Source organism: Pituophis catenifer, unplaced genomic scaffold (genome assembly GCF_029215685.1).
Source record: "Pituophis catenifer annectens isolate HBS135680 unplaced genomic scaffold, rPitCat1.0.hap2 SCAF_1, whole genome shotgun sequence".
Lineage (NCBI taxonomy): Eukaryota > Metazoa > Chordata > Lepidosauria > Squamata > Colubridae > Pituophis > Pituophis catenifer.
Genome location: NW_027256881.1, coordinates 238184518 through 238211573, shown reverse-complemented (window position 1 = coordinate 238211573; position 27056 = coordinate 238184518).

Sequence of the window (27056 nt, the reverse complement as noted above, 5' to 3'; positions counted from 1 at the left end):
TGTAAGACATCCAGAATTATATTTTGTGAGATGTGCAGCTATATAAATGAATGAATGAATGAATAAACAAAATATTTCTTCTAAGCCACCCCCCACCCCCAGTACTTGTGATCCCCAGTACACGAAATGTACCATTTTTCTTCTGTCTTTTCAGCAGAAGGATAATAATGATCACAATGCTCAGAAAAAGGAGAAAACCCAGAATGATGCAGGTCATCTGCAGGTCCCGATCTGGTGATGTTGCTTTCACGTCTTCAGGAGTTGTAAAAGCTGCAAATGGAAACGTTGATAGAATTGAGAAAAGGAAAGAAAAAAACTGCTTTCTGAAGCCGTCTACAGGTAGTCCTTGACTTACGACCACAACTGAGCCCAGAATTTATGTTGCTAAGCGACACATTATTTAAGTGAGTTTTGTCCCATTTTGCGATTTTTCTTGCCACATTTGTTAAGTGACTCACTGCAGTTGTTAAATTAGTAACACGGTTGTTAATCTGGCTTCCCGTTCACTTTGCTTGTCAGAAGGATATAAATCACGTGCTGCAATGACTATAAGTGCTCTCAATGGCCATAAGCCATTGTTTTCAATGCTGTTGTAACTTCAAACGGTCACTAAAAGAACTGTTGTAAGTCGAGGACTACCTTTATGTGTGTGGGGTGGGGTGGGGTGGGGGGGAGGTTGATCCAAATCTCTCTTCCAAAAATAAGTTTTTACTTTTCTACTTCAGTCCCACAGTGCTTTAAAAGGTATTTAAAAGGTCTTTGGGTGATATTTTGGAGCTTGCAAGTTATCCAAGGATGCTGAGGTGACAGTGTCTTTCAATGCATACCTTCTCTATCATAGCATAGCATAGCAATAGTATTTAGTCAACCTTGAGCCTAGTGAGATTCAATCTGCCAAATTGCAGGCAGCTGGCAGTCAGCAGAAGTAGCCTGCAGTACTGCATTCTAATTATAGCGTACCTGATCTGAAAGTAGTAGGAATACTCTCATATATTTTCCTTTGCAATTTAGTTGGAACATGGGACAATAGGGACTGCCTGCTGTCAGAATTCAGACTGAGGAAGCGAAGTTCAAGTCCACTCTTAGCTATGGAAACTTTCTGGGTGTGGATAGCTGAGCCATTCACTGCTTTTAGCAAAAACCAATGGCACAGGGGGATTTTACTACAGAGAAAAATGAGGGGAGATTCTGTAGGTAATCAGACTTGAAGTCTTGGAAAAGAGGATAAGTATTTTTTGTTTGTTTCTTTGTACCTCACTTTTATTATTTTTACAAATGATTTAAGGCGGCAAACATACACAGCCCACTTTCCTCCTCCTATTTTTTTTTCAGAACAATGACCCTGTGAGGTGAGTTGGGCTGAAAGAGGGTGACCGGCACAAGATCACCCAGCTGGCTTTCATGGTTAAAGTGGGACTTGAACTCATGGTCTCCCGTTTTCTAGCCTGGTGCCTTAATCGCTAGACCAAATTGGATCTCTTTTACTTTATTTTCTATTTAATATAATAAAATTATTACTCTCTTTCATCTCATATCTAAAGTTAGTGTAAGACTCTTACTCTTCACTCATGAGAATTTCTCCAAATATTTCCTTTATTTAAAAAGTAAATCTGAAAGCAATTTCTTTACCATCAGATTAAATGAGAATCCAGAGAACAGAAAATCCAGAAGGAATCTCTAGTAGTGTCAAAAAAGAAGCCCATAAAATGTTGTGGTACTGCTTTTATTATAATAACATACCCAACAGTAGTGGGTTGCTCCCGGTTCTGTCTGGTTCTATAGAACCAGTAGTAAAACCAGCGGGAGGCCCCGCCCACCCACACAACACCATCATGGGTGAACTGCGCATGCACAGAAGAAAGAGAGAGAGAGAGCGCAATCCCGCTGCGAACAGGTAGTAAAGGTAAGTGGAACCCACCCTTGATACCCAACCAAGCACACAAACCTGGTCTGTAAGTACCAACATCACCTTGAAGACATAGACTAAGAATGGGGTTGGGTAAAGGATGCTTTGAGAGAAGTCTAGTCAAAAAGTCAAAAAGTAGCAATAGCTTTTAGCTGAAACATAATATGGAACACTATAGAAAAACCAGAGGATTATTAAAGAACAGTGATTTTATGTGGACATCCTGAAAGAACCCATGAATAAGACCAGACAATTTCACAATTGAGCAGCGCAAGTATTTCCACCTGCACTACCCACAGAACGCCATGATGAGACCAACATGGTAGGCACACAATGAAATCATATGCACCCATGACGCATCTGCATTCTGATATCTGATGCAAGTATGCTAAACAGTGGCATTTATATGGTCCCATGCATGGGCCATCATATGCTTTGCCTGCAAACTATGCTGAAAACACTTTCAACAGCTGGAAACAGACGAGCCAAACCACAGCAGCCGAAGAGACACAAGTTGTTTATCCCACTCGTTTCTCAGTTTATCTTGGTTTAGAAAGGTGTCTATTACAAGTGAAATGCTACATGGGAGGATAATGCAAGATCAAAAGGTCAAGTTCTCCTAGACTGTTGGGCAATATAAAACCCACACTGTAAGTTCATTTTCGTTCCTCAAAAATTGTTCATTTTTATTTTATTTTACATTGTGCTTGTTTGGACATGGATTAATGAAAACTATCTGGTAGAAAAAATAACATTAAAAAGAACATACAGTAGGTTGAACAGGTTCTCCTTATTCACTTATTGCCTTAATATATAGCTAAATACCTTTAGCCAGATAATCAGCTGCTGCCTTCAAATGAATACATTAACTATACAATCAGGATTATAAATCAGCCAGAGTTACCCTGGGTAAAATGGGTGGCCAATACATTCTACAGATAAACAAACAAATTTTAGCTTTCCTCAGCTTTGAAGCTCCAGACTGGGCTCTTCTCTTTTCCTCTTTCTTTCTTTTTTTTTTTCATATGTATTTCTTCCTTGGGTGGAATGCCTTTTTCAGTTGTCCCTTCTCTTTCCAGGACCCTTGTAAGCAAAGCTGCTCAGTTAGTGGCAGCCAGGGATCATCCTAACTCTCTGATTCTCTGTCTTCACGAGAGATCAACCAATCAGAGGTGAGGTTTTACTTTCTTCCAAAATGCATCAGTGAAAAATAACTTCTAGGGAATGAGACTATGGGTTCTGACCCCATGAGAAAAAAACAAATTAGAGCCATGGGTCACAATTAGATTTGCACAGATAGAGTGGGAGGTCAACATTTTTAGTTATAATTATTGATTATTGAATAATTTTAATTATTGAAACTAAAGTGGTATATTTATTTCTTGTTTAACCTTAAGATCAATTCAATGAATACAGGAAGTCCTCAAGTGATAATCACAACTGAGCCTAAAGTTTATGTTGCTAAGTGAAACTTTGTTAAGTGAGTTTTGCCCCATTTTATGACTTTTCTAGCCACAGTCATTAAGTGAATCATTGCATTTGTTAAGTTAGTAGTATGGTTGTTAAGGGAATCTGGATTCCCCCATTGACTTTGCTCATCAGAAGATTGCCAAAGCTGACCACATGGCCCCAGGACACTGCAACCTTCATAAAGATGAACAGTTGCTAAGCATCTGAATTTTCATCACATGACAATGGGGAGGCTGCAATGGTTGAAAACGGTTGTGTGAAAAATGCATTTATTATTCTAGGGATCATTCTAATGCAGTCTACTGCCAAATGTCAATCTGATTGGAATGTTGCTTCTGGCTGTTTATACCACTAAAATGAATTGGGAGTGAGCCAAAAAATATAGTTAAGAGAGAGAAAAAAACAACCACCACTACATGCAAAGTGAATTAGCATGTAGTAAGCTCTTTGTAAGCAAGCAATCTACAATGACTTTGTTTAAGCAATTGCACTGTGTGCAGTTGAAGTACTTTAAAGAGATTTTACTTACTGAGACTGGGTAGATGGGAGACTGAAGTCACAGTTTCTCTTCCTGTTGTATCTGTAGGCGTCTGGATACTCAGTGAGCCTGAAATTATAAAAGGATACAAAAAATTTAAAAAAACAAAATCAATTAACACTGGAGAAGTGAATCAGTGTCAGTTTTTAATAGAAATTTTGACAATGAGCATAAAAACTAATTAACACAAACTAATAACAGGTAAAGAGGGGGGAAAAGTCAAAATGCAGAAAGAAAGAATAGAAACAAATAGAAAGCAGAATTTTCTGATTTCCTTTGCAGCAAATATGAATACAAATTACAAAGTTATCTCTTACCCCCTGATTACAAAAGAAAGTTCACTCTTTTCTATTATTCAGGTTTGTTTTCTAATCACTGAACCACAAATCATAAGTGATTTTTTTTCAATTTTATTCAAAAAGTCTATAAAGGGTAATAAATGTAGACACGGTTTACTTTCTCTAATCAAAGAAGTTAATTTGGAGTCTCCACAAGCTCCATCATCTTCACCAACCAGTTTCAAATTTAGACAAATAAGGATATGCTGAATCTTAGCTTGCCCAGACTGTATATTCTAAGATTATTGTGTGCATCAAGAAAAAACAGAATTCTCCCGGGGAAAGCAAACCTTAACCCCAGCACATATCTCAGAGGCTCAGAATTACAGAGCATGTATGGGTTTTGCATTATGAACATTGTTGTATGGATCAATAGATCAAAATCAATAAAGGAATGAAGCACATCAGAGATTTAGAGTGAAACAACCTTTCCAATCAAAGCCAGCTGAAACCTCCTACAGACCACAATAGCTAATATGATAGCAGGTTTCTCACTTTCCAAACAAGCTACTTTGGCTAACCAGTCATACAGTTAGGATCAGTGGTGAAATCCAAATTTTTTTTACTACCGGTTCTGTGGGCGTGGCTTGGTGGGTGAGGTGTGGCATGGTGGGTGTGGCATGGTGGGCGTGACAGGGGAAGGATACTGCAAAATCTCCATTCCCACCCCACTCCAGGGGAAGGATATTGGAAAATCTCCATTCCCACCCCACTCTGGGGACAGCCAGAGGTGGTATTTGCTGGTTCTCCGAACTACTCAAAATTTCCACTACCGATTCTCCAGAACCTGTCAGAACTTGCTGGATTTCACCCCTGGTTAGGACATTTGCAGATGATGATGGTAAGACAGTGGCCAAGTGGCATCTCAAGTGCCCTTTCCAGAAAAACCAAACAGCTTCATGACATGAGTTATATACTGTAGCTTTAAAAAATCATAATTATCATCATAAAACACTGATAAGCAAGCAGCCAGAAGAGATGGCATTGATGCCTCTGCCTTTTAATTTAATCCTTGCCATTTGCCCTTATTTTATCTATCTACTTCTCTTAATCTTCCCTGCTTTTATGACCTTCTCTTTTCCTTTCCTTTTCAGGTTTAAGGGCATAGCCACACATCCCCTGTTTTCCTGTCTTTAATTTTGCTAACTTGAAGTGTGGAAACAAAGAATGTGCATGGATACTCACAGGTCCTGCAGCAGCAAAAAAATAAAAGAAATTAAATTAAAAAACACCCTACTTCATATTATAGGTAAAGAAAATTATTTACCTGTACTCTTCCATCCTTATTACTTCACACTTCATTTGTCTGACTGTCTGCCAAAAAATCCTGGCAGCTCCTCTGAGGGCTTAAGCTGGAGGTCTTCAAACTTGGCAGCTTTAAGACTTGTGGACTTCAACTCCCAAAATTCTCCAGCCAGCATAGCTGACTAGAGAATTCTGGGAGTTGAAGTCCACAAATCTTAAAGCTGCCAAGTTTGAAGACCTTGAACTGTCAAGCCACCTTTTCCCTTGAAAGACCCACTAGCATGGCTGCAGCCTAAGTGCCAAGTAATGGGGTGAGGGAGGAGCTCTATAAGCAAGGAAAGGTTACTCCGTAAATTCTACAGAGCTGCAATGTGCCAAAAAGCAAACCAGATTCCTGCATGGGCTCCTCCCTTTCAAAGACATTCAAATTTCAAATACTCAACACTAATACTAATACTCAGTATTAATCAGCTCAGCTACTGAACAGGAATGATGCCACAGGGACACAAAGCCAATGCACAGAACAATGCATGTATTGTGTGAAAAGATACCTTAAGTGCAGGATGGACAATATTACTGTTAGCAAGAGACACGGTTGATTGAATGTCATTATCCCCAAATGCTCAATACATGCCTCAGCTTGTATCACTCAATAAATATCAGCTTGTATCAACGCCAAGGAGAATGTCAAAGATCTGTCTTAGGTTTTGTGTTATATTTGGACTTGAAATAAAGCAACCTGGGGACATTTATCAAATTCGCAGATGACACAGAACTAAGTGGCTAACAGTACAAAATGCAGAATCAAAGACAGAATTCAAAACAATTCTGACAGATGGAATCCTGGGCCCAAAGCTATCCAGATGAAATTCAAGAGAGAAATGTAGAGTTCTACAACCTGAATAGTAAAATATCACAACCATAAGGCCAGCTAGGATACAATAAATGTAAAAAGAATGTAATTTTCCTAGAGGCTGACAAGTTGAACACCATTCTTTTTAGTCAGGGTTGAAACCTGAGCATGGAAAGTTGGGAACTGAACCCACATTGTCACTCTTGCAGGTTACTGATGATGAGATTTTAAAAGGGGGAGAGTGACCCAGTGCTGCCTTTAATACCACTGACCATAGTATTCCTCTGTGTGGTCAGTTGAGGTGTGTGTGGGGGGGGGAACTAGATAAGCTGTAGAGCTCTTCTAAATGGGTGCAGAGACCTGGAGGGGTGACCTTGAAGCAAATATTCAGAAACCATCACATAAACAAAAAAAAGAAACATTCTTTATGTCCTGGGAAGGGAGAGAGTATTTAAAGGAGGCTTACTACTACCTCATTCACTAGAGCAGTGATGGCTAACCTTTTTGTCGCTGAGTGCCAAAAGTGCGCATGACCACCCATAATGCAATGCGCGTATTTATTTATTTATTTATTTTATTTTATTTTATTTATATGCCGCCCTATCTCTGTAGGACTCAGGGCGGCTCACAACAATAAAATATCCAATAAAAGCATGTTAAAATACATGTTAACCCCACCCCAGTCCAGGCTGAACAACCATGTCTTTAAGTCACGGTGGAAGATGCGGAGGTCAGGGGCCAACCGGAGCCCCAGAGGAAGTTGGTTCCAGAGGGTGGGAGCATCCACAGAGAAAGCTCTGCCTCTAGGGGTCACCAGTTGACACTGTCTGGCCGATGGCACCCTGAGTAGGCCCTCCCTGTGAGAACACACCGGGCGATGGGGAGCTGTTGCTGGTTGCAGATGGTCCGACAAATATCCTGGACCTAAGCCATGTAGGGCTTTATAGGTCATCACCAGCACCTTGTATGATCTTCTAAACTCAACAGTGAATCCAGGAGGACACCCAAGTTGCATGCCCTGTCTACAAGGGGTAACACCTCATCCCCTATAGACAAAGATGGAACCTCTAGATCGGACCGGGATGCTGGTACCCACAGCCACTCAGTCTTGGCAGGGTTGAGCCAAAGCCTGTTCCTCCCCATCCAGATCCGTACCACCTCCAGGCACCGGGACATCACATCGAGGGCATCACTGGGTTGGTTCGGGGTGGATATAAAAAGCTGGGTATCATCAGCGTACTGATGATACCTCACCCCAAAACCACGGTGCACCCCCTCCTACGTGCATGTGTGCATGACCCCTTGTGCACCCTGCCCCATGCATGCATGCGCGCCCCCTGCACCCCCTGCCTGAGCAGGTGCACTTGCCCCCCTGCATGCACCCCACCCCCTGCACATGTGCACACATCTCCCGCATGCGCCCTGCCCCCTGCACATGCACGGCAGAGACCAGAAAACCACCTGGCCGGTGGGAGGCATGTGCTCATGTGCAGTGGAGTTGAGCTGGAGTGACGGCTTGCGTGCCCGTAGAGAGGGCTCTGCGTGCCACCTGTGGCACACGTGCCATAGCTTCGCCATCACAGCACTAAAGTATAAGTGGAAAGGGAGAAAAAAACAATCAGACTCTCAAGATTTTGTTTCCAAAACCCAACTTGATAAAGCATAGTTCTAGTCTTCCTGTGGTGTTACTTTCATGCCTTGGTTTACCTTGTAATGGGCTAGTAATGAGATGCCACAGGCTCTCTCCTATCTTATGTAACATAAAACCACTGGAAAAGTTGTTCAAGTATTTCGAGTAAGGTATTGCAGAGATCTCAGAGATGATCTTGGAGAAACTAAGCTGAGATGATGGTTGCAACAACATGTTGCCTGAGAAACAGAGAAAGTATGAGAAAGAAACTGAGACTGACTACTCACTAATTCACTAGTATAAAAGGGAGGAAGAGGACAACTCAGTCAGGGTTTCAAGATTCTGTTGCTATATAACGTATCCAGTGGTGGGATTCAGCCAGTTCGCACCACTTCAGAAGAACCGGTTATTAACTTTCTGAGCAGTTTGGCAAACTGGTTGTTGGAAGAAATTATTAGGGCAGAGAACCGGTTGTTAAATTACTTGAATCCCACCACTGAATGTATCTCAATAAAGTCTAGTTCCAGTCATTCGTGGAGTCTTTTTTTCTGTCCTAACTTACCTCAGAGATATCATCAATATGCAGATGACACTCAGTGTTACATTTGTACTTCAGAATGTGTGGGTGATGCAATTAAAGTCTTGACCTGTGTCTGGAGGCTGTATTGGTCTCGATGCAGAAAAACAAATTTAAAGTCAAGGTTAATAAGATAAGGCAGTTATGGCTTCAGAAGCAATTTTATACTGAGGAAGGGGGGGTGCCATCCTTTACTCTAGACAAAGATTTGTGGTGAAATATTGCTGCTTAAAATGGTAATGTGGTGTTTGGCTGTGTTAATAGAAGCACGGTCTTAAGACTAAGGTCTTAAGAAGTAATTATTTACTTCTATTCTACACTGGTCAGGCTGCAGGGAGATGACCAAGTCCAGTTTTAATGTTACATTTTAAGAAGAATTTGAAGAATCTGGAAACCAAGTTTTACAAGTAATGGCCCAAAGACCAACATATTTTTAGTCTTGAGAAGAGTATACTGAAAGAAGACATGATAGCCTAGGTATTTATTTATTTAGAAAATTTATATGGCCACTGAACTAGTTCATGCTGGCTTATAAAAATAAAAGCCCCAATACAAAAGCTAATTTAAAATCTGCAGTGTTAAATCAAGCAGAGGACAGATCAGATGCATCTCCTGTTGCTTTAGAAAGCAAGATTAAAAGCATTACAAAGGAAACTGAAGATTTTGCCTAAGCATTAGTGGAAACTTCCAGATAATAAAATGTATCCAGCACTACTTCAGAAAATGAGGATTTTTCTTCATTGAACAATCCACTCTTTTTTCCTAATGAACAAAACAAATTCACAAAACCATTTTGTAACAATTCATATCAAACCTGGCAGATATCTTCCTCTAATTTTTTAATTAAAATAGCTAAAAATCCAATTCAAATAATTTAAACACTCTTCTGACTGCTAGTTGGTGTTCATGGACACACTCTGCTAGTCTTCTGTCTGCCTGTCCTATTTAGTGTCTGTTTGTCCTTTGACTCTATGTTATAGATGACTCCTGTTTTTTATTTTTGGGTTACTGGGTCTTTTGGTTTACTTAAGATATCTTGGAGGCTTTAGTTAGTCTGTTATGGTAAGCTGTATGTCTGTTGGTTGTTTCTGAGATGTTTTTGACATATGACAGTGTTAGCCTTTTTATAGCTTGCATTGACTGTGTTGTAATGGGTTGAGTGGTCAGGCATTTTTTTGATAAAATTATGTCTGTATTCATTTTGTTGGAAGATATTGTATTGATGGTCTGTTTCCTTTTTCTGGTGGTCTGGGTTGATCCAATGAGTTTGTGTTCATCTGAATAAAGTTCTTACACAGCTGCTCTTGCAGGAGGTTAAGTTATTACTCTGATAGTGAAGGACTTGGTTAGTGTGGGTGAATTTTTGATAGAGATCTGTTTCTAATTTGCTGCCATTTCCTGTGCTGATGAGGACATCCAGGAAGGGAATGTGTTGTTTTCTTCTTCCCTTGTGAATTTAATCCTTTGAAGACCATGTTGATTGTTTCATGTGTCTTCTCTAATTCTTCCTTTTTTATTACAACAAAGGTGTCATCTACATACTGGATCCATACTTTGCGTTGTATGTGTGGGAATGCTATAGTTTCTAAACTCTACATTACTGTCTCTGCTATGAGTCCTGAGAGTGTGAGCCCAAGGGTGATCCTCTAATTTATTGCTGTAGTAGTCTATCAAATTGAAAATAGCTAGTGCGGCAAAAGTTGATGAGATTCATGATTCTGGGTTTTTCAATCTTAATATATTTAGTTAGATTGTACATTGTCTAGTACTGCTGCCATGGATTCTTTTGTTAGTTCTGGGTCTATGGATGTAGAGTGCTGTAACATTGAGTGACACCATAATCTCATCTTCTCCTATTATTAGGTCTATGTCTTTTCTGAAGAAGCTTTAGTGAGGAATTGATATCAATGTGTATCTCCTGGTTGTCATGGCAAAGAATCTTCTCGGTTTCCAGCAAGGGCATCCTCTTGACTCTCCATAGAGCTGCACTCACATCTAATTCAAAGCCACTTCCATTCCTCTTCAGGCCTTCTACAATATTTGAATCTGCAGACATGAATGTGAGGCTCCTTTGATGACCCATCTCTATTGGGAGTGAGACCTTTGTATCTTTAGACAAGTCTCTGAAAGGGATTTTAGCTATGGGCTAAGGTGACATTGGTACATGGTGGCTTATTGATAAAGTAGTGCAGTTTCAACTGTAGGGATAGTCCTGGATTTACCTTGGTTTAGGAACCTACATCCTCCCTTTTGGAATTCATGGGACACTATACAGATTCTGTATAGTGCATGCAGTCTCACAGATACACAGATTCTGATCCATGAAAGGCTTTAAAAGTGATAGCCAGCAGCTTAAATTGCATGTTGATAATTAGTGCAGCTCCTGTAAAGTTGTTAATGTAGATGCCATGAGTCAAACGGGTTACAACCTGGGTTGATGCATTTTGGGACAGCTGAAGTTTCTACCTGCAGATGGCCTTCAAGGGCAATTCGATGGATAATGTATTGCAATTCTCCAAACATGAGGTGATAAGGACATGAGTAACAATAGAGCCTTTTGATCCAGAAAAGATCCCAACTTGTGCATAAGGTAGAGCTGTGTACAAGCCCACCTGGACATGGCCTTCACTTGCCCTTAAAGAGGGGAGCCATGACTGGGAACTAGCTCCGCATAGGAGCACAATTCTGCCCCAAACTAAAGACAAATTATTTACATTATAAGAGGGCTTCCAAATCTATAGTGTTTTGGGGATTAAATCTGAGTTTGTTTCATGCCATCCAGATACTAAAAGCCTCCAGCCACTGGGGCAGGTCCTTAACAGTATCCCCTGTTCATCTCAGGATGGAGATATACAACTGAGTGTCATCTGTATATTGATGATACCTCATATAATGCCAAGGGATGGTTTTTCCTATTATTTTCCTGTAGTTGTTAAATAATTTGGAGATGACAGTAGAGCCCTCAGGAACCCATAATACAGAGCCTCTACACTTGACTCTCATCCATCCACAAGTGGAGTGGTTCTCAACCTGTGGTCCACAGAACCCTAGGGGCCACAAAGGCTTGAAGAAATATTATGATTTAAATCTTGAATTAAGTCTTTGTGGTCCATGGTCCATGGCCACAAAAGGTATTTAAAGGGGGGTCTGTGTGAAGAAAAGGTTGAGAACCACTGCACTAGTGCAAGTAATGAAACCAACTGCTCAGGGAAGAAAAGAATCCATGTAGAACAGTGCCCCCCACACTTATCTCCCCCGTAGGCAATCCAAAAGAATACTATGACATATGGTATTGCATGTTGCACAGAGGGTGGGGAGGGTTACACTTCTCCTATCCTGTCCTGCCATAGGTCACCAATATAAGCAATCAGGGCTATCTGGGTCCCATATTCAGGCCTGAACCCCAATGAAATTAATTAAATCAAATTAATACAAAAAATAATAATACAATTAAACATGAACACAAATAACAGAAATTTAGTTAAGTTCCGTTCACAAACCTAAACAAATCACACCGGCATCTTTGTGTCCACAGTCATAGCTCCTCTTGGACAGACAGTCCCATAGATACAATTCGGTCCCCAAGCATTGCATTTCATGGATGGGTCTCGTCCCATTTTGGAAATGAGAGCCACGGAGAGCCTGAGAGGCTGAACCACAACCAAGTTGCCGACACACAACTTCAGCATCAGCAAGATCCCAGTTGTCACCACATACTGTGCCCCAGATACCCATGACTTCCAACTCGACTCTGCCTGAACAGTTGCTTCCTCCATCCATCAGACATAATTTTTGAATTTCTGCAAGATAAGAAGTTGAGATATTAAGTCGTGCAACTTGAATTGCAATGTAACAGTCTTAACAACATGAATTAAAAAAACATAGTGCAGCTATTCTGATTTTTTTTTTCTTTGACAGGTTTTTGGAGATGGGGAAGGATGGAAGAGCTGTGGGATAGTTAGAAATACATGATAACTGCATGATGAAAGTTTCACCTTGCACCATCTCAAACTGGTGTGAAACATATAGTACTTTGAGGTTTCTGAAATAAATGGATAAATGCCTAAGAAGAGAAAACTTATTTAGGGGTCTATGGACTTTTTTCCACTGCTATTTGAAATTATCAATCCTTGAGACAGTGTAGAACAACACAGGCTGCCCCCGTTATTGATCTCTGTTCTGCCTGTACCACTTTTGTTTCATGTCACTGTCAGTCATTTGCCTTCCCATTAAGGCAATAGGCCACAAAGCCTAATATATTTCATACATTCTTGATGGTGTAGGAATAAGGGAGGAAAACACAATGTTAGTAACAATACAGCTAAGGAGAGTTTAAGTATGCCCCACTCATGGGCTGGGGCATACAAGATGGAGGCTCTACTGTAACAAGAACATGTTGCAAGGGTATATTTGTGCCACAATTAGGTACAAGTGGAAGAAAGCTCTAAATGACTATCGAAAGAAGATAGTAGATAGGGAGATATCTACTCCCTATAAAAGATAGGGAGGTTGAACAACTAGCCTTGTGTTGCAACCAGAACAATCTTGAACTAAATACACTCAAAACTGTAGAAATGGTGGTGGATTTTAGAAGAAAATCTCCTATACTACTATAATATATATAAACAATACAATAATAAACAACACAGTATCAACAGTAGAGTCCTTCACATTTCTAGGTCCTATCATATCTCAAGACTTAAAATGGACACCTAACATCAAAAACGTCATCAAAAAAGCTCAACAAAGAACATTCTTTCTGCGCCAGAAAGCTCAAACTGACCAAGGAGCTGCTGATACTGTTCTACAGAGGAATTACTGAGTCTGTCATCTGCACCTCCATACGTGTCTGGTTTGGCTCTACAACCAAACAAGACAAACACAGACTTCAGAGGATAATTAGAACTGCAGAAAAAACAATTGCTACCAACCTGCCTTCCATTGAGGACCTGTCTACTGCATGAGTCAAAAACAGGACTGTGGAAATATCTACAGACCCCTCACATCCTGGACATAAATTGTTTCAACTTCTACCCTCAAAGTGACGCTATAGAGCACTGCAGACCAGAACAAGTAGATACAAGGACAGTTTTTTTCCCGAATGCCATCACTCTGCTAAACAACTAATTCTCACAACACTGTCAAATAATTTTCTAAGACTGTATTACTATTATTCTTCTCTTCCTTACTAGTATCTATCTCTTCCCACTTATTACTATAACCATGTTGTTTGTATTTTTCAATTTATATTGTTTTTATTTGTTTTCTAGTACGATAAATACAAGCTTATTAGTAACCTTGACATTCACTAAGTGTTGTATCTTTTTATTCTTGATGAATGTATTTTATTCTTCTTATGTACACTGAGAGCATATACACCAAAGACAAATTCCTTTTGTGTCCAATCACACTTGGTCAATAAAGAATTCTATTCTATTCTATTCTATTCTATTCTATTCTATTCTATTCTATTCTATTCTATTTATTCCACTTCATATTAACTTATAACCATTCAATGCATGATGAATGATCCATAAGAGACTTTCCTTTTCTAATTTCCTATTTGAAAGCAATTACTTGATAGTGATAGTTCCATTTATGCAATGAAGTTCTACTGCCCACCCCAGTAGTAATAGTATGATACTACATTTATCCCACCCAACAACAGAAATTTAATATTCATTAACCAAGATCAGTGTCTGCACATAACAGCAGAATGAAGTATCAGATGATAAGCAGTTGACTTTTGATTGCTCTATCATGTACCAAAGTTCCTGCTAATAAAAAAAAACCCCTACTCATTAGAAAAACAATTATTTAAAGTTGACTCTATTGCAGTGTTTCTCAACCTTGGCAACTTTAAGATGTGTGGATTTTAAATCCCAGAATTCCCCAGCCAGCATAAGTGAAACATGTCTTAAAAAGTTGCCAAGGTGGAAAAACACTGCTCTATCTTTTTTTTAAAGACCAGAGAGTGTGGAGAATGTGAAATGCTATAGCCCATTGTTTCTCTTTCAGGTATCATCATCCACTTCATTCTGTGCTGATTGTGTCAGCCATCTTAAGTACAAAGAAATCAATCGCTTTAACTGCACAATGGGGTCCATCTGAATTATGTTCTGATAGCAGCAGAATGCAATTGTCGGGAAATCTCTCCAACCTGAAGTTTAGCTGATAGACATTCTCGTGATAATGTAGTGCAGAGGATGGCAAAATGTCTTGCGGATTTGAGAGGGTTTTGTCCCCTATTCCACTTAAGAGCAATATGCAGAACCATACCTCCTCCCTTTCCAAAGTAGTAAACAATTGTTTAAATGCTTAAAAAATGCTTTCCCTTACATTAGATGGCACTTGAGTACAAAGCAGCAAGAGACAATCCATTTTGCTTTCTACCAGAGCTTTTAATAGCTAAGCGGGTATGAAACTACTGTGGAGAAAAGGCATATGTGGAAATTGTATATTATGATTCACTACCCTTCTATCGCACATACACACACTTCAGTTAGATTGACAAAATGAATGCTCCAAGGTTGATTAACTGTTAGTGAGTTCACAATATAGGTAGTCCTAACAACAGTTCTCTTAGTAGAAGAAGAAGGTGGGGAAAAAAAGTTGGAAGGAGAAGAGGGAGAGGCTAGGTTTGAGGAGAAAGATTGCTGTACAATTAAAAAAAAAGATGAAGTGGAAGAAAGGCAGCTCTGAACAAACAAATATAAATATATTAAGAAAAAGAATGAATTGTTTAAGAATAAAAGAGGATAAATATGTACAAATAGTAAAGTTAGAATTTAGGGATAAATGAAGAAGGTGTTTATGTATGCAAGTATAGAAATACTGAGATATATTCAAAAAAAAAGGAAAGGGGGGAAGACAATATTGACAAAAATTGTAATTGAGTAAAATGTATTTGAATTTGATTAATTGTATAAGATAAGAAACGACCAACACTCTGTTCAAAAAAAAGAAAGATTTGGGTGAAGGTGGGAGAGGAGAAAAAAATCAATAAAACTTGTTTTTTTAAAAAAAAAGTTCTCTTAGTGACGGTTCAAAGTTACAATGGCACTGAAAAAAAGTGACCTATGACCATTTTTCACACAACCATTATCACACCCATATGATCAGATGATCAAAACTGAGACATTTGGCAACTGACTCATATTTACGACGGTTGCAATGCCCTAGGCTCATGTGATCGCCTTTTGTGACCTTCTGACGAGCAAAGTCAATGGGGAAACCAGTATCAGTTATCAACTGTGTTACTAAGTTAACAACTGAAGTGATTCACTTAACAACTGTGGCAAAAAAGGTCATAAAATGGGGCAAAACTCACTTAACAAATATCTCACTTACCAAGAGAAGCTTTGGGTTCAATTGTGGTCATAAGTCAAGGACTACGTCTATCCCAAAATGGAAACTGCCAAGAACTACCCCAGCTTAGATTGTGGTAGAAATCCCCAGCACCACCCAATGGGTCCCCAAAAAGGTCACTAAAAAAGAAATAAAAATCACTCTCCCTCCTCACCCCGCCCCAGTCCTTTTATCGGTGAGGTTGGGTAAACACAAAATACCACCCACACAGCTTCCTGCCTCTTTGATAAAAAATGTCACTGAGGTGAGTGTGCATGGAGCACAGGTAACCTCAAATACCACTGCTGAGGTAGACGCCTCTGCTTGGGAAGAATCCCAGTGGGGCACCTAGCTGTTTTTGTCCAGCAGATTCCCAGGTACATACTGAGCACTACTACACAGTTGAAAATAGGGACTGCATTCCTGGAAAACGCCACCATAATTTCTCATTCAGCAGTTCATTTTTCAAACAAGAGAACAGATTATATTCCTTGACAATCAGAAACAGATGGTGAAAAGTGGTCAGCCACTTCACCAGCCACTGGTGAAAAGTGGTCAGCCCGTCCCCATCCGATCTCTTTGCACATGGATTTTGGAAAGCAATGACAGAGCCACGCAGACTTCTAAATCAATAATACATCATCATATTTTGGAATGCTATTGTTCCAAAGAGTCTATTTTCGATCAAAGGACAGAATAAAGCAGTCAGACAAAGGAGATGCCTGGGAGACCCGTACATCTCATTCTGTGGTCCTGAAGAAGCTTATCCCTCTAGTGACGACAGTGGGGTATAGGACATTAAAGCTTGGAATGTAAGAGAAAAAGAAGCAGAGAAAATGCAGAATGAATAAGGAGTTCTTATGGAAGTGGAGAAGAATAAACAAGGAACAGCCAGCAGAGAGAATAGAATTGTAAATGAAGTGATAAATGATTTGGGATGAAGCTGAACTAAAAGAATGCCAGAAGGAGTCTTTTAAAGATTTGAATGTGAATTATAGACACATTAGTCTGCACTACCAGCTTGCCTTGGCATGAGCCTGGCCCTCTAGTCATTTCTCAAGGACTGCATGTTGTTGTCTCCATTTTTCATCCCCCAGGCCATCAGAAAGGCAACCTCTGCACACTATTTCCTGCTCCACACCTAAGTAGTGTTTTTAACTTGTGTCAATCCAAGCATTTTTCATTTTAGCAAAGACTAAAATGCATTCTGCATTCCGTTTGGTTGTTGAGTATAGTGATAGGAGCAATCGCCAATCACTGCCATCCATGACCATATTATTTTTACAAGTTCACCAATGAGAAGGTGTAAAGCGGTGCTTTTTCTTTGATAAGTTCAGTAATGGAACGGTGAAAGAGAAGTTTTTCCTCTTCCTCCTCCTCCTCCTCCTCCTCCTTGGTGAACTGGAAAATGTTCTGCTACTTTTCTCTTCTGACTCTAGTGATAGGAAAAAATGATAAAACTGTAGTGTTTTCCGTCTTTTCCTATCAAGGAGATGCTGGTGGGAAAAAGTCAGCTATAAGGGAGAATCAATGGAGAAGGTTCACTTAAAAGAAATGATGTATTTTCAAGGAATCCCCTACAGAAATGAAAGTGATTCAGACTTGTTTTCTTGACACAGATGGGAAAGATAAAGAAATACAGGGAGGTCCATCAATCAGGGCTCATGGTAAATCCAGCTGGGAAAGTGCATCAGGCTACCATCTTGGCCAAAACAGAGAAAATTCAGAAAGGCATTTCTTAAGCCTGCTTCATTTCCAGGCATCTTATGAATAGAAGCTCAACAGCTTTAAGGCTTCAGTAGAGAAAAGCCGTAACAATAAATTAAGGGAAAGGGGGTCATAAATGGTGTGGAGAAGTTGAAAAATGGTAAATATGCAAATATAGGGTAGTGTAATTTGAAATATATTATAATTCATAAGTGATTTCCTTATGGAATGGCTGAGCAACTACCGGTAGTAGTATTGCACAAAGATTGCATCTATGCCTATCAGCCTGGAGAGTGATGTTACAGGTAGTCCTTGACTTATGTCTACAACTGAGCCCAAAATTTCTGTTGCTTAGTGAGTCATTGTTATGTAGGTTTTGCCCCATTTTATGACTTTTCTTGCCACAGTTGTTAACTGAATAACTGTAGTTGTTAATTTAGCAACAACTTAGTTAAATTAGTAATATGGTTGTTAAGTGAATCTGGCTTCCCCATTGACTTTACTTGTCAGAAGGTCACAAAAGGTGATCACATGACTCCAGGACATTGCAACCATCATAAATATGAGTCAGTTACCAAGCGTCCAAATTTTGATCACATGACTGTAGGGATGTTGTAATAGTTGTTAGTGCGAAAAATGATCATAAGTCACCTTTTTCAGTGCCATTGTAATTTTGAATGTTCACTAAACAAACTGTTGTAAGTCAAGGATTTACACAAAGAGGAAAGTAGTAGCAAGAATGAATGTAGTAAAACAAGAAAAGGCAGGGTCAGGAATACATAGGTAATGAATAAATATGGACTGAGTAAAAAAACTGAATGGTCAATATGAAAGACATATGTTGCTCATTTAGAGCAGGGGGTCTCCAAACTTGGCAACTTTAAGACTTGTGGACTTCAACTCCCATGTCTGGCTGGCTAAGGAATTCTGGGAGATAAAGTCCACAAGTCTTAAAGTTGCCAAGTTTGGAGTACATTTCTGTAAATGTAATGAATAAATGTAAATGTACTCATTTACAGAAATGAGTAAGGGATTAAATCATCAAATATATGAAAAAAGAATGAATGGGTCAAGAGGAAGGGGGGAACTGACAAAAAAATGACTTAATAAAGGAGCTCCCTTTGCGAGGGAATAGCAAGGGGTATAAAGACATAAAAGTCACTTTTTGAGTGATTCTACAACAATTGAAGTCTTGCACACAGAAGCTGCTTGCTCAACATATTTGTTTTGTTGCTAGGCAACCTCCTTATTTTCCCCCCAATTATTAAAATCAAAAGCTTTATTCGAATATCTGATGCTGATTTTTTTTTTTGCCTTCCTTTCATTGCTTCAATCTTAACAAATTCATTTTAACTCCATTATATTTAATCATATAGTAATATAGAGGGCTATTGAGGTGGGGTGTGTGGAAGAAATACAAATCTCTGAAACAGAGTAACAGAGTTGGAATGGATCTTGGAGGTCGTCTAGTCCAACCCCCTGCTCAAGCAGGAAACCCTATATTATTTCAGGCAAATGGTTCTCCAGTCTCTCCTTAAAAACCTCCAGTGATTCACAACTTCTGGAGGTAACTTGTTCCACTGATTAATTGTTCTAACCACTGATTAATTATTCTAACAAATAAAAAGCAATTGCTTAATATTAAAGTACAAATTAAAACTCATATCCGCTGCTCCAGTTCACTCCAACCTGGTGCACTTTTCAGCCATTTCTTTTCTCCATTTCCCAGGGGATTGGAGGAACAGAATAAAAGTGAGACCCTTTCTATCCTTCCCATCCTATTTTTTTCCTCCCTCTCCTGCCCATGGAAAGCGATCTTGTGGATAAAATTAATTGCTGGTTTGAGGAGGCTAAAAAGATAAGAAGCAGATTAAGACCATTTCGTTATTGGTATTTTGCAGCATCATCCATCTCTTACAGTACCAAAATTATTGAAATAATGAAGGCTTTCAACCATCTCAGTATTAGTTGGATGAAATTGTAAAATAGTATAAATCGCTAGTGAGGAACTGGCTCAAGAGATCATTCAAAAGGGTTCATAAGCATAGAGTTTTACAATGTGCAACTTAAATAAGGAAATTACTTGCGAGTTGATTCTGGCATGTGCATCTCCAAAGAGTTGAGTGAACCATGTCATCATACCCACAAAAATCTATCTGGATGGTACATAAATAACTTAGTAACAATGGAGGAGCACAGCGGGAATGTAGCAGTGGGTGGTCCAAAACATCAAACTGACCACAATGAATATACAAGTATATAAAAAACAGATGGAGCTTTGATCACACATCTTCACTATTTTGACTCTACCCTATAGACACCCTGATACCATGGATGGAAATAGGCATGTGAGACATTCCTTATTTTTACATTCTCTGCATCAGGGCTCCAGGCCTGCTAGGTAATATTTGTCCTGTCATCCTTAAAGCAAAACACATGCTAGTTTTAAAAAAGGTTCTTCCTAAACAGAATTTCCCCTCCCATGTTTTTACCTGATTCTGCAGTTGTGGTGCTGCTGCTGGTATTTCTGAGAGCATGAGGTCCGCTCGGCTTGGACTGGACTGCAATTAAAACAGAATTTAAAATGAAATCTCACTAATATGTCACCACAGAAAACCACTTCCATCCTTAATCTAAAACAATAGAACAGCCATAAATAATCTGAAAGAAAGCTGCTATATCTAATTTGTTCAAATTTGAGAAACAATGCTTGGTACATTTTGAGTAATAAACTCTTTTTAAAAGTCCAATCTTATGGTTGGAATATTTTTGAAGGCCTTTTCTACTTGCCGGTACTATTTGTTCAATATGGATCAAATTGGTCTTATACGCATCAAAGCTTTCAATTCCTCTAGTGTTCAATCTGAATCAAAAAATTTGAGAGGCTAGCAATTATGTTTCTGAGAAAATAGTTTAATGGGTGCACAAGAACTATTCATTCTAAATATAAATCCAGAGTCTCTGAACTGGGAAATGGGTGGCATAATAAACATCTTAAATATAAATATATTAATTATTTAATTTAGAAATAACTAAGTAAATCACAAATATTAAGCATTTAATAGAGATACTTTGTAGAGTGAGGTGAGCGGCATATTAATTTAATAAATAAATAAATAATAAAGACTACAAAACAATATAAGAATGTATAAAAGGTAGCAATTAAATTGGTAACAATTCTTGTCATTTTTTCCCAAGAAATATTTTAACCTGTTCCACATTCTGGTTCATGTCACTAGAAGGCAAAATCACAAAACTGTATCTCATTTACTTTGGTCATACAATGCAGTGGAATTCACTGGAGAAAACAATTGTGTTTGGAAGAGTTAGTGGTAAAAGAAAACCAGGCTGTCAAACAACATGGTGACTGAACACCATCAAAGCTGACACCAGCTATCTCTCCAATTTTATTGAGTATTTAAAATTTTGCATCCATTTGATCATCGTATGTTTAACTATTTCCTCCTCCATCTTATAACTTAACAGAAATTTGTAGATTTTACTGATTAATTTCTCTCCTGAATCTAATATAATTTTGTCTAGTTCCTGTTTTTCTTTACATATTTCATACGTTTTTATATAATCCTTGTGTTTAGATTGTATCTGAGAGAAGGGAAGAACTTTGGCAAACGAACACAAAAACAACACTGGCGGTGGCATACAAGGAGAACCAGCTAAAGATGTTTTATAGGTGGCATATGTCACCTACAAGACTGGCCAAAATAAACCCAAAAAATAGTTCGGTGTGTTGGAAATGTAAGAATCCACAAGGCACTTTTTACCATCTATGGTGGACATGCCCGGCGGCAAAAAAAATTTGGTCCATTATCAAGAAATGGCTAGATCAAATCACTAAATTACAAATGGATAAGAAACCTGAAACCTTTTTGTTAGGAATCTTCACAAAATCTTACCCCAAAGAAATAAAATACTTGTTAACACACATTTTAACGGCAGCAAGGATAATATATGCTAAAAATTGGAAGGTGGAAAAAATCCCATCAGAAGAAGAAATAATAGATAAAATTACACAATGTGCGGAAATGGACAGACTGACAAAAGAGTTAAAGGAAAAAGAAGACACTGAATTTTATAAAGTCTGGAATATATGGTATCAATGGTATAGGGCTGTTACGGAAGAAATATAATCAGAAATTAGATAGAACAGAAGTACAAATATGCATATAGTTACTTCCTTATGGGCGAATAAACCTACAGAAAGAATCTCAGAATGCGAAGGTATAATTCAAACATATAACATACAGATCAGAAGTCTTAGAGAGTAAAAGAGAGAAGAGGATAAAGAAGTAATAAGAAACTATTATTTTAGGATTTAAGGGAATAAGAAAACTGTATTACTGAAAAGACCATTACGAAACAGACGCTTCAAATGATTGATTACTTATAACTGTTTATTGTATAATGTTTATTTTGCTTTTTGTTCTGTTTTTGTCATTTGTGTTTACTGTGTTTTTTCTTTATCTGTATTAATAAAGTTTATAAATTAAAAAAAAAAAAGCTGACACCAGCTAGAGCGTAGAACAACTCAATGAAATAGTGCAAGATTGGAAAATGTGGCGAGACCTGGCCCATAGAATTGCCAAGGGTTAGACACGACTGAATGGATATCATCATCATCATCATCATCATCATCATCATCATCATCATCATCATCTATTTACATGAAATAATGCTCACTGTAAAAATGAAACTGCAGTAGAAGTTCACATTTATTTTAAATATTTTCTATTTCAGATTTTTATTCCTGTTTACCTGCTGCTCAGAACCAGAGAATATTTTGAAAATGAAATGCCAATCTATTATGAGAGAGTACTAAATAATTAAATATTGCATTTGATTAAGTAGTCAGTAATTCCTGCAACCTTACTCCAGAATAAATGTGTTCATCATGGGGGTGTTTTTTTCTGCAAATGGCTCAGAGTGGAATCTCTTTAAAAATGACCAAATCAACTGACCTGTGTGACTCCAAGCAGTGCCCCAATAAGACCTATGAATTATTAGAGCTGAATCAAGCAGATCTTAATGAAATTATTTTTAGAGTATATTGGTTATTCTGTGCTATTTGATACCCCATTCTATTCAACAGCATTCCACAAAAAGAATACTGTAGCTGTTTATGTTGATTAGATGTACTTCATTCAGAGTTGCACTTTTTTGAGATGGCTGGATAGATAGATAGATAGATAGATAGATAGATAGATAGATAGATAGGTAGGTAGGTAGGTAGGTAGGTAGATAGGTAGATATCATCTCCAGGCAACATGGATAAATCAGCTAATGAAAGATGGATGGGTAGAAAATGCACCATCCAATTGGGTGCTTGGCAAAACCATTCTTCTCTATTTTTTCCTATCAGCAAAGAAAGAGAATTTGCTTTAGATAGATAGATATCTCTTTCAAAGGAGAACAGGACTTTGGAGACATTCATAGATAGATAGATAGATAGATAGATAGATAGATAGATAGATAGATAGATAGATGGATGGATGGATGGATGGATGGATGGATGGATGGATGGATAGATAGATAGATAGATAGATAGATAGATAGATAGATAGATAGATAGATAGATATAGATAGATAGAGTATTTATAGAGAGATATCTATATCTACTGTATATCTATACCTATACCTCTGTCTGTCTGTCTGTCTGTCTGTCTGCCTGCCTGCCTGCCTGCCTGCCTGCCTGCCTGCCTGCCTGCCTGCCTATCTATCTATCTATCTATCTATCTATCTATCTATCTATCTATCTATCTAGGATCATTATTTTCCCTAGTGATCTACAGCCTCCTTGGCTTCCCACACTTCCATTAAATTCCAAGAGAAGGCCGAGGAGGAAATTCATTCAAAGTAGGCTGTTTAGCAGTGAGATTATTATTAGCGCTAAAGAGGAGTCTGCCCTTGAGAAACAATTGGAGATTTTTTTCTCCTAATTTCAGGTAAATCATGGCAGGTTTTAGCTTCTATTTTCCTGTACCAACCTACCCTCTCCCCCCCTTACTATTCAGCTGCTATCACTCTTTATTAACAACAAAGCAGGTCCCAGTGGGAGATATTCTGAAATTTTTGCAGAGTTAGCATCTGAACTCAAACTAAGTATATGCATGATCTGAAATTAATTTAAATGACTGACATGACCTGAATGGCATTTCTACAGAGTATGTAAATATGCATGCATTGTGGAAAGTGGATTTTGTGAAAATTAGTTCTGATGTTGTCAGGGAAAGTGAGAGCAAATCTGGCCATTGCAAAACCAGATAGAAATAGGTCATCTTACTCAAAAGAGGAGGTCACGTCATCTGCTATTTAGGGCAGGGATAAAATGAAACTCAAGAAGGTTTCAACATTCTTACTATAATTAAGTTGGACAACTGAAATTCATAGAGTGGTGGCTTTCCAAATTTTTTAAAAATAAATATTACTCATCCAAGGTTCTTTTGGAATTTTTTTTGGTCACCTTGCCTGCATGATTCCAGTCCAGTGTAATTGGGAGAGAACTAACAGTCAGCCAGTTTGGTGTAGTGTTGAAGGTGTTGGCCTAGAAATCAGAAGACTGTGAGTTCTAGTTCTGCCTTAGGCATGAAAGCCAGCTGGGTGACTCTGGTCCAGTCACTCTCTCCCAACCCAACCGTCAGGTACAAATAACCAGACCCCCATGTATAGCGTATAAATTAGGTACTTTATTGTTCAATGCCTATTTCACTGCAATCTTTTGCTGGCAATTTGCCTCTGGGAAAAACTAGATAAGGTTCTATAACATTCAAGAGGGGGCGGATCTTGCCTTCTTGCAAATAGCAATTCCAGACTGATCCCTGCTTGATCCATCCTCCTGTCTGGGACAGGCTCTGTAGGAGATGGGCCTGAGGACAGGGTCAAACGCATCATCAGTTTAGAGTCCCTACATCCCCTAAAGATACCTTGAAGTCCATTGACTCTTATCTGCCAATTTGGCTTGCCCATTAGTAGATCAGATTCTTGTATAGGTTGCATGGGAATAAACTTGCAGTACTTTTGAACTTTATCCTGCCTCCTGGTTTCTTGTGCCAGGTTTCTTGTGCTGGTCTCTCTGACACCAGCTCACCTCACAGGATTGTTGTTGTGGGAAGAATAGAAAGCAGGAACTTTAAAAATGTCCTTTTCTTTTGTGTAAAGGCATGAAATAAACCTAAGGATAACTTTGCTCTCAGAATTGGCAAAACATTTCATTTCATTTTAGGATTGCATAAATAATAATATAGAAGGACATTTTATCGGATTGGGACGCCTTGCGCACGGTCACTCATGCCCTTGTCACCTCCCGGTTGGACTATTGTAATGCTCTCTACATGGGGCTCCCCTTGAAGAGCACTCGGAGGCTCCAACTGGTCCAGAATGCGGCCGCGCGGGTGGTTATGGGTGCAACTCGTTGCGCCCACGTGACACCCCTCCTGCGCGAGCTGCACTGGCTCCCAGTGGTCTTCCGGGTGCGATTCAAGGTGTTGGTTACCACCTTTAAAGCACTCCATGGCATAGGACCCGGGTACCTTCGAGACCAACTTCTGCCACCAATAGCCTCCCACCGACCAGTCCGCTCCCACAGAGAGGGTCTCCTCAGGTGCCATCGGCCAAGTTATGTCGGCTGGCGATACCCAGGGGGAGGGCCTTCTCTGTGGGAGCCCCAGCCCTGTGGAATGAACTGCCCCCGGAAATACGTAAGATCTCCGACCTCCGGGTGTTTCGCTGCGCTCTGAAGACCCTGTTGTTCTGCCAGGCCGGGCTATTAACATAACGTTTTTAAATTGGGGTATTTTAAATTTCTGGGATTTTAATTGGAGCCTAATTATTTAATGATTTTAAATTTTAATTGTTGTTTTGTTTCTGTGTTTTTAAATAGGCTGTACACCGCCCTGAGTCCTTCGGGAGAAGGGCGGTATAGAAATAAAATTATTATTATTATTATTATTATTATTATTTTAAATTTACTGATCTGAAGCAAATCACCATGTTAGTATGCTAAGTACAGTTTCTTTGTAATCTTTCTTTTCTTTTTTTTTTTCATTTTTTAGACCTAACAATACCATGTACTCAGTGGTGAAATCTAAAATTTGTTACTACCGGTTCTGTGGGCGTGGCTTAGGGGGGGTAATGTGACTGGGTGGGGGTGGCCATTTTTTTTACTTTTAAAACCATTTTTTACATGTAAAACCATGTTAAAAAATGCTTTCAAAAGGCTCTGACGATCCCAGCTGAGTTGCCTGATCGTCAGAGGGTTTTTTAAAAACCCTCTGCCGATCAGGCAACTCAGCAGGGATCGTCAGAGCTTGGATCGTCAGAGGCATTTAAAAGAAAAAAAGCCTCTGATGATCACCTGGCTCAACTGGGCATGGGGGGTGGGGGCAGGGATTTTTGCTACCAGTTTTCCAAACTGCCCGCCACCATCGCTACCTATTCGCCCGAGCCGGTCCGAACCGGGAGCATTTCACCCCTGCATGTACTCTATGTTGTATTTAATCTTATAATTATAAAAGCTTATATTAACAGTTATTTAAAAACTAATTAAACATTTACTGATCTAAAGCAAATTACCATCTTAGTACATTAAACAGTTTCTCTGTAATCTTTCCTCCAGACTAAAGAAACACTACATATTGCATTTAATAAGTTTACAGTAAATTACTTTATATTAACAGTTACTTAGAAGACAACTAATGAAACTGGTAAATGAAAAAGTCTTTGTGCCTATTCTTCACCTGCTTGGCTTCCATCCTTTAAAACAGCATCCCCCAACCTTTCTGGCTGGGTGGATCGGCGGAGGTGGTAGCAGCAGCGGCAGGGGAAGGGTATGGTTTCGTGCGTACACACCACTTTCACAAATGCAGTTTTGTTTGCATACATGCTCGCCCACCACTTTGGTGGCCCAGTTCTGAACAGGATATGGCCTGGCACTGGGCCATGGACCAGAGGTTGGGGACCCCTGCTTTAAAAGGCAACTGAAAGCTTGTAAAAATCGAATAGTGAGGGACCCCATCCACTTAGGACAGTCTACTAATCCTCATCATCTTCGTCTTGAAAATAACACCATCCTACATTTCTTTGACTGGAAAATCAAGTGAGTAATAAGTTCTCCTAGAGAAGAGAAAGCAAATGACTTTTCTTTTCTTTTTTTTTTTTATCAATACTATCACATATTCTTGAAAACGGGCATCTTCTCCTCCGATATTTCTTTTAACTTAGAATAGATTGATGGCGATACATGTTTCTCTTTGAAAAAAGTTAAAACAGAATATTTTCTCTGGAAGTGCAGCGGGGCTCCAGTTGGTAGTAGTCTGCAGCTACAGCTCACAAAAGCTTATGCCTTTTAATAAAATTTGCTAGTCAGAGAAAGTACTACCGGAGTCTCCTGATTTTTGCCACCAGCAATGGACATGGTTCTCCTCCCACAGCA